General features: G+C 49.5%; 1 protein-coding gene across 1 annotated transcript in view; it reads left to right on the top strand.

Annotated features, from left to right (window-relative positions):
• Positions 1–14416, top strand: part of DEAF1 (DEAF1 transcription factor) — a 79198-nt gene that overhangs the window by 4847 nt on the left and 59935 nt on the right. The gene's annotated exons all lie outside the window — the stretch shown is intronic.

A 14416-nucleotide genomic window follows, 5' to 3' on the forward strand; every position in this document is an offset into this window, starting at 1 on the left:
AGGCACAGTTGCAACCTCTAATACAATTTTAGATGCCACAACATACTGATGTCCTAATCTATAGGGACTCGATGGCAGGATTTCTTCCCCTTCATCCTAATCAGTGCTGGAACAGCAGTGATCGAGTGTAGTCCAAGAACTATTAGAACTGGCTGTTTTAACACCTTTGCTACCAGCTCTGTACATTTACGGCGCTAGTGGGGTCTTTAGACATGGCGTCTGCTTGCGTGGGCACTGTAGCCGACGGGTCTCTGCTGAGGCCCACGGCTAATGTCCGTGACCGACAATAATGCAGATCGTGGACATTACAGCCTTTAGACGCCGTGTTCAAGTGTGATCACGGCATCTAAAGGGTGCAATGCATCTGGGTTAGGACCGGAGTCCCTGTGCGGTGATCAAGAATGCCGGTCATTATTTGTAATTAGGCTACTTTCACACCATCGTTTTTGCTAGATCCGGCAGGGCTCAGCAAAAACGTTTCTGTTACTGATAATACAACCATCAGCATCCGTTATGAACGGATCCAGTTATATTATCTTTAACGTAGCCAAGACGGATCCGTAATGAACTCCATAGAAAGTCAATGGGGGACGGATCAGTTTTCTATTGTCAGATAGTGTCAGAGTTAAACGGATCCGTCCCCATTGACTTGCATTGTGGGTCTTGCCTCCGCATCCCAGGACGGAAAGAAAACCGTAGCATGCTGCTGTTTGCTCTTTGGTGTGAGAACTAGGGCTGCACGATAAATCGAAAAAACAATCGAATCGCGATAATTAGCAAATGCGATATGGCGATTTGGCCAACCCGAAAATGCCGCGATTATATATGAAGGGGCCCTGCGCACATAACTGCCTTTTGCGTGTAAAGTGTTTTACTAGTGTGTGTGTGGGTGAAACAATCTCTCTCCTAACAGGTCCGGCCTCTGTACTCACTATGAATGCAATGCACAGCAGCGAGGTGGCCGGCCGGCGCGTGACTGACGTCACTTAGTAATGCTCCTGCTTCCTGAAGTGGGAGGAGCGTTACTAAGTGACGTCAGTCACGCGCCGGCCGGCCACCTCGCTGCTGTGCATTGCATTCATAGTGAGTACAGAGGCCGGACCTGTTAGGAGAGAGATTGTTTCACCCACACACACACTAGTAAAACACTTTACATGCAAAAGGCAGTTATGTGCCTAGTTTAGGACACATGAGGGGGACCAGCATAAGATGCTATATGTCTTAAGCTGGCCCCCCTCATGGCCCTATGTGTCCTCCACACATCCCCTATAACGGCGCCCTCCACAGATCCCCCCTATAACGGCGCCCTCCACAGATCCCCCCTATAACGGCGCCCTCCACAGATCCCCCCTATAACGGCGCCCTCCACAGATCCCCCCTATAACGGCGCCCTCCACAGATCCCCCCTATAACGGCGCCCTCCACAGATCCCCCCTATAACGGCGCCCTCCACAGATCCCCCCTATAACGGCGCCCTCCACAGATCCCCCCTATAACGGCGCCCTCCACAGATCCCCCATATAACGGCGCCCTCCACAGATCCCCCATATAACGGCGCCCTCCACAGATCCCCCATATAACGGCGCCCTCCACAGATCCCCCATATAACGGCGCCCTCCACAGATCCCCCATATAACGGCGCCCTCCACAGATCCCCCATATAACGGCGCCCTCCACAGATCCCCCATATAACGGCGCCCTCCACAGATCCCCCATATAACGGCGCCCTCCACAGATCCCCCATATAACGGCGCCCTCCACAGATCCCCCACATAACGGCGCCCTCCACAGATCCCCCACAACTCGCGTCAGCGGCTCATATGGGAAAATCCAAGCAAATAGACCTCTAGCACAATTCCTTTAAAATATCGCATCGCATATCGTTATCGCAATTTTTAGGGCCCTAATCGCAATCGCACAAAATTCCCATATCGTGCAGCCCTAGTGGGAACGCAACCAAACGGAACAGAATGCATTTTGGAGCATACCGTTCTGTTCAGTTAGGTTTTTTGTCCCCATTGACAATAAATAGGAACAAAACGGAAGCATTTTTTTTTCTTGTATTGAGATCCTATGACGGAATAAAAACACTCGTGTGAAAGTAGCCTAAGCTGGCTCTCTCTGTAAAGGCCCAACGTATTAGATCTGCAGTTCCTATGTTGGCCAGCAGGTAGCAGGCCAACATAGGAGATCAGCAATTAGAGAATCGCTATACTCCTTATGGGAGTTTAGTAATATTCTCTAAAAACCAAAGTAGTGGACATTGTAGCCTCCTCCTAGCCCTCGAACGCATATGTGAACGGAAAAATAAAAAAGTTGTGGCTCCAAGAAGACAGGGAAGAAAAGTTGATATTCAAAAACCTTAGGCATCCTAAAGGTTAAAGTTGTGGACTTTAACCAGTGTCTTCTAATGTCCCCTTTTGCCAAAGCGCAATCTACATAGTTATGTAGAGTCTTAAAAGGGTTTTCCTTTTTACTGATGACCTATCCTCTGGCGCTCCGATATTCTGTATAGGTCATCAGTATCTGATCGGTGGGGGTCGACATCCGGGACCCCTGCTGATCAGCTGTTTGAGAAGGCACCGGTGCTTCTGTGACTGCTGTTGCCTTCTTGCACAGCGCCGTACAGTGTATAGCGGCAGTTCTTGGTATCGTGCTCAGCCCCATTCACTTCTATGGAGCTGAGCTGCTCCTAGGCTACATCACCAATGAACGTGTCATCACTGGCCTCGTGAAAGCAGAGAGAAGGCCGTGGCGCTCACAGAAATGCCGCTGCCTTCTCAAACATCTGATTGGCAGGGGTCCCGGATGTTGGACCCCCACTGATTAGGTACCGATGACATATCCAGAGGGTAGATCATCATAAAAAAAACAACAACTCAGAAAACCCTTATTAATACCAAATTCCAGGTCTGCAGATTTCAAGTGGTTGACCTCATTGGGCCACTCCACATAGGAGATGATTCACTATCGTCTCCGGGACATTGATATTGATGTCCTATCCTTAGGACTAACCATGGATATCAGGTTGGTGTGCATCTGACTCCCAGCATCCCTACCAATCAGAATCAGATGGCGGAAGAGGCTGTGGTGCTGTTACGGTATACCAGGCACAGCTCAGTACATATTGTAGAGGCCGTACTGCGTGGTATTGCAGTACAGGCAGGGAAATGGGACTGAGCTACAATGTGGCTTAAATGTCAGTTTCAGTTCCCACCTCAGGAACCCAATCCTGTCTTCAGAACGGGGCCTCAGAAGTGAAGGAAGAACAACTGCACATGCACAGCCGCTATGGGACTTCTGAAAAAAGCAGAGTGCACTCGCCTTCACTACAGCGGGCCTCGTTTTGGAGATATGAGTGACCCGCACCTACAGTATCTGACATTTATAGCATATCCAAGTGACATCTCCTAAATGATGAGATGGGACAACCCTTTTAACTATTATTTTTCTCACTAGTACTTGCTAGTACTGTAATACGCTGTGGATGTTCTGCCTGCAATTCCTAGGTGGAAAATCCACAGCGTATTCACCATAGATCAGGCATCTCAAACTCGCGGCCCTCCAGCTGTTGTAAAACTACAACTCCCACAATGCCCTGCTGTAGGCTGATACCTGTAGGCTGTCCGGGCATGCTGGGAGTTGTAGTTTTGCAACAGCTGGAGCGCCTCGAGTTTGAGATGCCTGCCATAGATGAATACTGTATGGGTGGTTCACACATTGGGTGACCATTATCAAACCTCCTGCACCTGATTTGTGCAACCCTTTGCCCTTCTCTGCTGTGCTGGGCGGCAGGGGGGTTGAGGCTTAGCGATGCGACACGTCACAATACTTATGTCACTTTTCTGTGCCAGGTCCGAGCTGGTGTACCTTTCAGATTGTGACGAACACACCAGCCAAGATGCACCAATATGTTTAAGAGCCGTGAGCCTCTTATTAATTTTGGTGCATCTCAAACCGTCACAAACTCCAGTCTCTATGAATCTCCTCCATGGAAATTATTATTATTATTATTTTTTTTTAAAGAAACACCACCTAGAAATGTAAGAAATTTACTACATTGATCTCCATAAGGAATAAAGACAAGTACAACGGTATAGGGGGGGTGAAAAGCAATTTTTATTTAGGTAAATGGGGTTAATTTTAGTATTAGGAAATTTATTAAAACGGCGTTGAAGGGCTTCTGTCATCAGACACATGCTTAGTAACCTGGCTGACGTTAGACACGTGCTGATCTCAGCTGAAGATAACAGTGTTACTCTCTTATTTCTAGGTGCCTCCGTTTTAGAGCAAAAATAACTTTTATTTTATGCAAATGAGCCTCTAGGAGCAATGGGGGCGTTGCTGTTACTCCTAGAAGCTCCCTTCTCTGACCTCCTGCCATGCCCTGCTCATCTTGATTGATGGGGCCAGGCAATGTTAACGTCATCCTGCCTGGCCCTGACTTTGGTGACAATCTCACGTCTGCGCAGTGCCAGGCAGGTATAGTGAAAGAATAATGCTCACTGGCTGCTGACTTCATTACTGCGCCTGTTCAGTATATGCCTTCCGGGTATACCGTTACGTATGCGGCGCAGGCGCAGTAGGGAGATCTACTACCGGCGAGCAGCATTTCTTTACTACACTTGCACTGAAAGGCACGGCGCAGGCATGAGATTATTACTGAAGTCTGGGCCGGGCAGGGTGACGTGAACACTCCCTGACCCTGTCAAAATGAGCAGGCGCGGCAAGAGAACGGAGCCTCTAGGAGTAACGACAACGCCCCCATTGCTCCTAGGGGCTCATTTGTATAAAAGTATTTTTTTCTCTAAAAGGGAAGCACCTAGAAATAAGAGAGTAACACTGTTATCTTCTGCTGAGATCAGCACGTGTCTAACGTCAGCCAGGTTACTAAGCATGTGTCTGATGACAGAAGCCTGGAGAACCCACCTAACAGGGGGGAATATTCATTCCTGACCCCAAATATGGTAAATATTAAATGTTTTTAAACTATTTTTTTCTACATTTATGTTTTCTACATTTATATTACTATACTAATGTGTGGACTAATGTTCATACTAAACCTATTTAAGGCCGTGTAGATCCCGAGGAAGGCGAAAACCCCTGTGAGGAATAGGTCAATTGTCCTCAACTAGGGGGAAAATTCCTTCCCGACCCCAAATATGGCGATCAGAATAAATCCCAGGATCAAAGCCGATATCTCTGTCTATGTGTGGGTGTCTATACCTGTCCTGTAGTGTTCCTATACCTGTCCTGTAGTGTTCCTATACTTGTCCTGTAGTGTTCCTATACCTGTCCTGTAGTGTTCCTATACCTGTCCTGTAGTGTTAGTGATGTGCGGTGTATGTATTACTTACCCGGCCTGTGCTGCGGGGAGTTCAGGGGTAATAGCCGCTTAGCAGCCCCAGGACTACAACATGCGGCTATTGTCCCTGAACTCACCAGATGGAAACTAAGCACAGGCCGCTCCTGGGGTCCTAGAGCATCTTCAGGCTGGAGTGATGTCAGATGCCAGCCCGGGGATCGGAGGATGTCAGGTCAAGGACAGGGGCAGCCACACGATGACAGTGATGAGGCATCAGGATGGTATGGAGAGAGATGAGATTTCATGGCAGCCGAGGTGACAGAACAGCAAACACATGAGGCATTGGTCAGGAGGAGGCACAAAGTTCTGGGAGGTTGGCAGGATTTCATCCTGGAAGACATTACAGGAAGACATCTCAAACAAATCTATCTACTGTAGATTCTGTTATCTTAAGGAATGGTCATATAATAAAGCATTTAGCCATGTAACATCAAATATAATGTTGTGATTTAATGTTAGGTGTCCTGTTTATATAGTGATCTCTCACCAGATGGTCGTGGACTCCTTCACAGCCCAGATCTTTTCATCCACCTAAGAATAAGCAGGGACATAGTCATTGGCATAGGGAGAAGGACAGTGATGACCACAACTGATGAGTTATTCTCGGAGGATGAGAATCTTACCGGGCCCAGCTAGGTGACATGTAGCTAAATTCGGCCACGGGGTGATGGGCTTTTTTATCCTTCGGCCAACACAGATGTTGTTTCTCCAGAACCCGCTGAAATGGTGTAAATGGCGGCCGTGCCCTCCTCTCCTCCAGTTCCTTCCAGCCGATGGTGGAAAACAGTGGATGCATCCGTATATTGCCACGCACACCGAGACGCTTCTTAGGTTTCTTGCACAGCAGTTTTGCAACAAGATGTTGCACATCAGCATGAAGCCAAGATGGAATGTTTGGCTCATGGGTGGTAATGGCTGTGCGAGCCGTCTTTCGGAAGGGGCCATAGTGAAATGGGTGGTGTCCTGATGCCATCCTGGACACCACAATCCCCAGACTCCACCAGTCAACTGCTGTGCAGTAACTTTTCCTAAGAAGTATCTCGGGGGCCATGTAATAAAGGCTTCCCGTCACTCCACGGATCTTATTGGAGGCGGTGACACCATCTTGTGCCAGCCCGAGGTCGATTATACGGATGTGGCCATCTGCATCCAACATGATGTTAAGCGGCTTCAGATCTCTGTAGTGAAATAATACAAGAAAATTACAAATCTGCAAGACCGTGCAAATAGAAATTCAGGACTCTAGTAAAGCTGGATGCATGATCTCCAGCCTGTAAAGGGGACAGAGAGAAGGGGGAAAGTTCTGCTCACCGGTGGACGATGTTGTGTCCATGGAGGAACTGGAGGCCACATACCAGCTCTGCTGTGTAGAATCTGATGGGGAGAACAGAGAATAGTCTAATGCAGGGGTCAGCAACCTCTGGCACTCCAGGTGTTGTAAAACTACATCTCCCATCATGCAAACTTGCTTGGCTGTTTTTTGAACTCCCATAGAAGTGAAAGGAGCATGCTGGGAGTTGTAGTTTCACAACAGCCGGAGTGCCGAAGGTTTCTGATCCGTGGTCTAATGTAATCAAATCCTTCCCTAGAATTTCCCTAATATCATGTTATGAAGGACCCTGGGAGGTCACTAGCAGAGAAGAAGTGCTGTTTTATAGCAGCCTGTATTCTTTCCATTCACTGCTTTGTTTTTCCACCTGACCGACCACTACAGAGTAGTAGATACTACTACCACTACATTCAGTTTGGTGCCATAGATCTGCATGTAAATACCCTGAACAAGAAGTTACCAAGAATTACACCGCCACCTTGCACCTTGGGACAAGCCCTCCATCCCTCTCCTAACTGTACCTCTGACCTCAGTTTTTACTCCCCATTCTCTTACCTTACGCTGTCTGTATTCAGGTAGCCGCACATATTGATCAAAGCCTCCAGGCTGCCACCGGACAGATACTCCGTGATGAAATATGCCCGCTCCTGAGACTGATGTGCGGCATACAGGTGGCATAGGAACGGGCAGGCTCTGGTGGCTAGGAGTATCCGCGCGCTCTCTCGTGATGGTATCTGCATTGTCCCACTTTTTGTCGATCATTTTGACGGCCGTGTAGATGTTTCGGCCAGGGACTGATGCCAGGACCACCTGAGGAAAAGAAATGGAGAATACTCATCTACCCAGCATAAAATGGCTGATAACAGAAAGCAATAGATGGGGATAAAATGGAAATATTATATTAAAAATGAATTAAAAAAAATACTGAAACTTACTTTGCCAAAGCTGCCCCTGCCCAAGACCTGGTGGATGGTGAAGCGGCTGATGGTAAGCCTGGCATAGGGGCTGGACGTGTCAGAGTCTTGGCTGCTGTCTGATGTCAGCCCCTCATCCTCCGATCCGCTCTCCTCGGTTGCTCTTCTCTTCCTTGAGGCGCTGGATCCAGTGATGCTCTCCTCTTCCCTCTTCCTCTTATCTTCCCTCTTCTCCTCCTCGCTGTCTTCTGTCTGTCCAGTGGACGCCATTGTCGAAAATATCCAAAAATCTTCCAATCTGTAGACCGCCTCTGCTCGCTGCCGTCGACAGTTGAATCTGAACGGCAGTTGGTCGTGTGCAGGGGTCAGAGTTCACGATGGAATCCTCAGGTGGCATCTCCTGGCAGTGGACCATAGACATGCTCTGCCATGTTTGCTGTGAGGTGGGCATCTTGAGTGGCAGTCCAGTGTCCAGAGGAATGAGAGAGAACTACATGGCGGCATCTTCTGGTGCCATTTTATTAGTTGATGGGGGCAGGTGATGTGACTGGTGTATGATGGGTGGCAGTGGTGCCCATAGTTCATCACACATCATACTGGCATGTTGTAATAAGATCAGTTGTGTGGAAATTCATTATATGTAATGCACAAAGCAGCACTTCCAGGAAAAATAGTATACAGGGCTACAGCAACCAGGGCCTGGATCCACAGCCCTCAGATGTACACCAGTGAAGAAGTCGCAGCGTTCCCAAAAAGTCCAATCAAAGAGGATTTATTCTTCCACGTACAGACAGCGACATTTCTGTCCTGTCCGAGAAAAGTCCTGTGATAGGACAGAAACATCGCTGTACAGGGAAGAATAAATAGCCTTTTTTAATAGTACTTTTTGGGACTTCTGCGAATGTATTTATTGGTGTGTATATATTTATATACCGCATTTCACTTTATAAGACTTACATTTCTCGCCCATATTCATTGGGGGACACAGAGACCATGGTATAGCTATGTCCTCTAGGAGGGGTTGACACTAGTAAAAGCTGTTAGCTCCTCCCCTGGCAGCTATACCCCCTCCAGCCTGGAGAGATAGAGCGCTTCAGATTTTTCTAGTGTTAATAGCAGGCAAGACCTCTCTGCAGGGTAGCTCCTGAATTTTTATTTTTATTTTAGTTTCTTATTTTATTCTTCTTTTTCAGATGGAGACAGTGGTCGCCTCGCCTCCCTGTTCTCCCGGGGGAGCACGCCAGCGTTGGTCCGCCATGCTGCCTCCTCCCCCACAAGAAGACAAGGGGACCAGGGCAGCCTCTCTCCCCCGCATCCCGCCAGCTGAAGTCACCCATCCAAGTCCCTCTTCCAGCTTCCTGCCACTACGGTGCCAGTAGCTGAAGGGGGGACCCTGCTGTAAAAGAGGAAGGATGAATATGGCGGCCGGACAGATAAGTGAAGCCTGCTTAGGCGCACACTTCAGTGCCAAGTTCCTCCCCCCTCACAACTGGTGGCAGTGACAGAGTTACTCCGGTCTCCTGATCTGTCTGATCGGCCGGGTGATTTTTTATTTTTTTTTACTCAGCGCTCTGCGCTTCATGAAAGAGGAACATATCAGTTTAAGAGGGGGCGGGGCCTATTCCGAGCACAGAGCGGGACGATAGGGAAGCGCCGGCTTATCTCCGATTCACTACGGGCGGCAGCCTGTTCCAGGCGCTGCCTTGTGCGGCATCCTAAGGTGATTTCAGCAGGGGGAATCAGGCACTGCGGGGGTTAATGAGCGGTGCGCGCACCGTTGTGGCCATGAGCGGGAGATGCAGGACCTGAGGAGGCGGGGCTTACTCTTCCCGCCACAGCGCTCAGGAAGTTCTTCGCTGGGACATCCTCTGGACGGCGTCTGCTCCTGGCTCTGGTGGGAACTGTTGCTACTCTCCTCAGGTTAGCTGGACTCTCTCCAGCCCCAGATTGCCCCTACCATCATGTCTGATCCCTCTGGTGCTCTACCTCTGCTGCCAATTGCTGTCCACTATGCCTGCTCTATGTGTCAGGCAAAATTCCCTTGCGGGCAACCGGATTCTGTCTGCGCTGCTTGTCAGATGCCTAGGCAGGGCCCCCCCCCCTTCAGCCCGTACTGCTACCTCACCCTCCGGCAGCTGAGTTACCCGATTGGGCCAGAACTGTCTCTTAGGCGGTGGAAAACCTGGCTAAAATCTCCCAATCCACCCTATCTATAGTGGGTCGCTTGGTTGAAGGCTGCACCTCCCTCGGATGCACCCTCCAACTTCTTCCTCGGGCACCCCCCCAGGTCACTTCCCTTCGGTGATTCCATCAGCGCACAGCATTCACAAAAGCGTCCCAGAGTGGAACATGTTTCTTCCTCTGACGCTTCTCCCTCTCCGCCCCGTGTACAGTCTCACTCAGGGTTTTCTCCTGTGGCCTGGGGACGTGCTGTCCGGCGGAGAGGTTGAGAATTCGGATTTGGATATGGATACGGAGCACCTTCTAAGTTGGCCTCCACCTTGGCTAGCCTTATTGCTGCCATCCGCGACACCTTCCGAGTGCAGGATGATTCCACCCCTCCCCCACTGACCAACAGGGGGCATCCTTCCGCCCAAAACAGGCCTCAAGGGTGTTTCCTCGCCATAATGATTTTTCGGCGGTGGTTTCCAAAGCTTTGGATCATCTAGACTTGCGTTTTTCCGCTCCAAAGAAGCTGGACATCCTATAGCCTTTCCCAGCGGATTGCGTTTCCACGTGGACATCCCTTCCTAAGGTGGACTCACCAGTGGCTTGGCTAGCCAAAAATATGGCTATTCCTATAGCCAATGGATCCTTCCTTCAGTCCGCTGAAGATGGTCGGATGGAATCCTTGACTAAGTCCCTCTTTGCAGCTACGGGGTCAGCCCTTAGGCCTGTGTTCGCCTCCGCGTGGGTGGCAAAGGCGATCTCTGAGTGGGGCAGTCAGCTGGACCAGGACTTGGTATCCGATGTCCCTGCTCAGGATCTCCGATCCTTGGCGCAGTTGCTCATCCAGGCGGGGAAGTTCCTCTGCGAGGCGTCCTTGGATGCTGGTCCCCTCATTAAACGCTCTTCTGGGCTTGCGGAAACCTTACGCCGCAAGCTTTGGCTGAAGGTGTGGGCAGCGGACGCGATTTCCAAGCGTCCCCTTTGCTGGCACCCGTCTCTTTGGTTCTTGGCTGGACGAAATTATTTCTGAGGCCACGGGAGGCAAGAGCACCCATCTCCCACAGCCTAGGGCCAAGCGGGCCTCTCGCATTAGGTCAGGTTCCTCACATTGCAGGCCCTTTCGTCGATTCGCTAGTTCCCTCCCCGTGGAGAGCTCTTCCGCTGGGGGGGGGGGCAGGTTTACTTCCCAAGATCGACGCAAAAACAGTCCTTTCGGGCACAGCCCTCCTGGCGTCCCAGACCTCAGGCCGCTCAAGTTTCTGCAGCTAAGCAGTCAGCCTGAAGGTGGGCCCCCGCCGAACATTTGTATCCTCGGGATACGTGATCGTGTTCCTGTCTTCCACGGGACTCCGAGCAGGTGACCGCCTTCTCCCAGGCCATTCAGTCCCTTCTTGATCGGGGAGTCATCTCTCCTGTTTCCCCAGCTCTGTGCGTCCAATCCTGGACCTCAAGCTACTGAACAAGTTCATCCGTCTCCAGCGGTTTCAGATGGAATCCCTTTGTTCCATAATTGCTTCTCTGGAGCAGGGGGAATTCCTTTCGGCTGTAGATATCCAAGATGCATACCTCCACGTTACCATCGCGCTGAGTTACCAGTGCTTCCTGAGGTTTGCAATAGGAGACCATAATTACCAGTTTGTCGCCCTCCTGTTCGGGCTGGCAACTGCGCCTCAGGTCTTCACAAAAAATCTGGCCCCTTTTCTCGCCCTACTTTGTTCCAGAGGCATCTTTCTCATGCCTTATCTGGATGACATCCTCATCAAGGCTCCCTCTTTCGCTCAGGTGTCAAGCAGCGTATGAATTACGCTGGAAGCCCTTGCACGTTTCGGGTGGCTGGTCAATCTGCAGAAGTCGTCTCTGACTCCCTCCAGACAACTGGTCTTCCTGGGTATGCTTCTGGACACGGAAGCGGCACAGGTTCGCCTGCTGCTGCTCGCACAGTCTGACCAGCATGTGCAAGGTGGAGTTCCACCTTGTGGGCACGTCGCATATGAGGCGGTGAGCGGGAAGGCCGAAGTTATGCTGCAGCGCTGACAGGCGAGCAACAGCAGGGTGAGAACGCCGAAAGTGCACACAGATGACCCGTACTTTAGGCAGCAGCTCTGACATATCAGAGTAATTTTTAAGGAACCTCTGCACCACCAAATTCAGCACATGCGCCAGGCATGGGATGTGCGTCAAACCGGCTAGTCCCAGAGCTGCTACGAGATTTTGCCAATTATCGCACACCACCGGGCTGGGCTTGAGGCTCACTGGCACCAACCACTCATCGGTCTGTTGTTCAAGGCCCGTCCACAGCTCCTGCGCGGTGTGGGGTTTGTCCCCCAAACAGATAAGTGTCATGCTCTGCTCAGGTTATGTGCGGAGGTCTGCCAGGTTAGCAGCACGTGTGTGGTTTTATTGTTTTGGGTTTGGAGCTGAGCTGTATCCGCCTTCCTTCAGGTGCACTGGGTGGGGTCATTTGGGTGAGTTTAAATTACGCCCCTTCCCAGTGTCCTGTTCGGGTTATAGCTTCTATCTTGCTCTGAGGAAAGGTGGATTTGCTGTTTCTGCTCTGCTACAAGATAAGTTGGTTTTGGTTTCCTTTTTGTGTTCTGTCTAGGCTGTAAGAGAGACACCTGCCTCCTGAGGAAGCAGGCTGCCTCTTTCCACCATCTCAGGGACTTTAGGGAATCTTCAGCCTTAGGCACGGGGGCACGTTGATTCCCACCTTTAGGGTCTGAACGTGGGCACAGAAATCCAGGGAGAGCTGGTAGGGTATTGTCAGGAGGTGACCTTTATCCCCAGCTTCTGGCCTAGACGCTTGTTTTGAGGTTTTCTGTGTGTTTATTGTATCTTGTATCCTACCCTTTTGTGACATTATAACCCGCCAATACCTAGACTGCCATTTTTCAGCTGCTTTGAGATGGAGTCAATTGATGCGTTAGTTGATCGCATGCAGGGATTATCCCTAGAGGTTGCTGATCTGCGTAATTCTGTTGCACGGTGTCAGAATGCTCTGGCATCAAGTGCTATAGCAGGAAGTCAAATTTATGGGGAGCCTAGAGTCGCTCTCCCTGATAGATTTTCAGGGGGTGTGAATGACTTTATCCACTTTAGAGAGTCATGCAAGCTGTATTTATCCCTGCTTAAAGGGGACGCGCAGTCCTGGGCCTTTTCTTTGCCGACCGGTTCTCTGGCCCTCCGGTGGGTGGATGAATTTTTTAAAGCCTTGGGATTAATTTATGATGACCCAGATCGGGTCTCGATAGCGGAATCTAAGTTGCGTAATTTATTACAAGGAGAACATACTGCAGAGGTGTACTGCGTTGAGTTTAGGAGATAGGCCACGGAGTCTGAGTGGAAGGACCCCGCGCTACATAGTCAGTCAGTTTTGTCAGCGAGATTGAAAGATGCCCTCGCTTTTCATGAGTATCCGGATACGTTGGAGAATGCGATCTATGTATTTAGCAGTATGGTTAGATAGACGCATTAGAGAGAGGTGTAAGGTTCCTTCCGCGCGAGGGATCCCTTCTGGGAGTGGTTTCGTGTTACTGGTTCCCCAGGGTAATATGACATGTAATTCTGGGTTAGGGGAGGAACCCATGCAGCTGGGTCAGGTGTCTTTCCGTTCTGGTAATAGGAACTTTAGGAGGTTGCATAAGCTATGTTATTACTGTGGAGAAAGTGGTCATTTTGTTTATGCTTGTCCTTTTGTTAAACCGCAAGTTGATGATTAAAAAAAAAAACACAAAGAGGTTTACATAAAGAAAAAAATAATATAAATCCTTGACTCTTGGTAGTGTGAATGGGTTGTCGGAGCAAGCAGGTATGTAAACTCCCTGCAATACTCGTTTTCTCTTTCCTAGACTCAGGAAAATTCTATTTTGAAGTATTCATTGACTGTGGTGCTGGGGTAAACCTTATTGATTTTCTTTTTCTTTAAAATCTGGGTTTAAGTACTTGCACTTTAGAAAGAGAGATTCCGGTGTTCGCAATTGGTTCACATGTTGAGATCATTTCTTGTTTTGTCATGAAGGACTTGCCCGCTCCTATGGTCTTAGGTTTACTGTGGTTGATAAAACATAACCCTACTATAGATTGGCAAGCAAGGCAGATCATTGGTTGGAGTGAATTTTGTTTGGACAATTGTCTTAGTGCATCTATCTCAGGGGTGTCTACTACGGCTTTGCCTCAGTATCTCTCAGATTTTGCGGATGTCTTTTCGGAGGGTGGGACTCAGGAGTTGCCTCCTCATCGTGAATATGATTGTCTGGTTAATCTCATCCCAGGGGCTAAGTTACCAAAGTCTCGGCTATACAATCTTTCTCAACCTGAAAGAGAGGTCATGCGGAAGTATATTGCCGAGAGTTTGGCAAAGGGTCATATTAGGCCATCTAAGTCTCTGGTCACAGTTGGTTTATTCTTTGTAAAGAAAAAGGATGGATCGCTTAGACCTTGTTTGGATTTCCGGGAATTGAACCGCATTACGGTCCGTGATCCGTATCCCCTTCCTTTTTGATTTCTGACCTTTTTGATCAAATTGTTGGAGCCAAGGTGTTCTCCAAGTTAGATTTAAGAGGGGCCTACAATCTGATCAGAATCAAGGAGGGGGATGAGTGGAAAACTGCCTTCAACACGCATGAGGGTCATTTCGAG

Source organism: Bufo gargarizans, chromosome 10, assembly GCF_014858855.1.
Source record: "Bufo gargarizans isolate SCDJY-AF-19 chromosome 10, ASM1485885v1, whole genome shotgun sequence".
Classification (NCBI taxonomy): domain Eukaryota; kingdom Metazoa; phylum Chordata; class Amphibia; order Anura; family Bufonidae; genus Bufo; species Bufo gargarizans.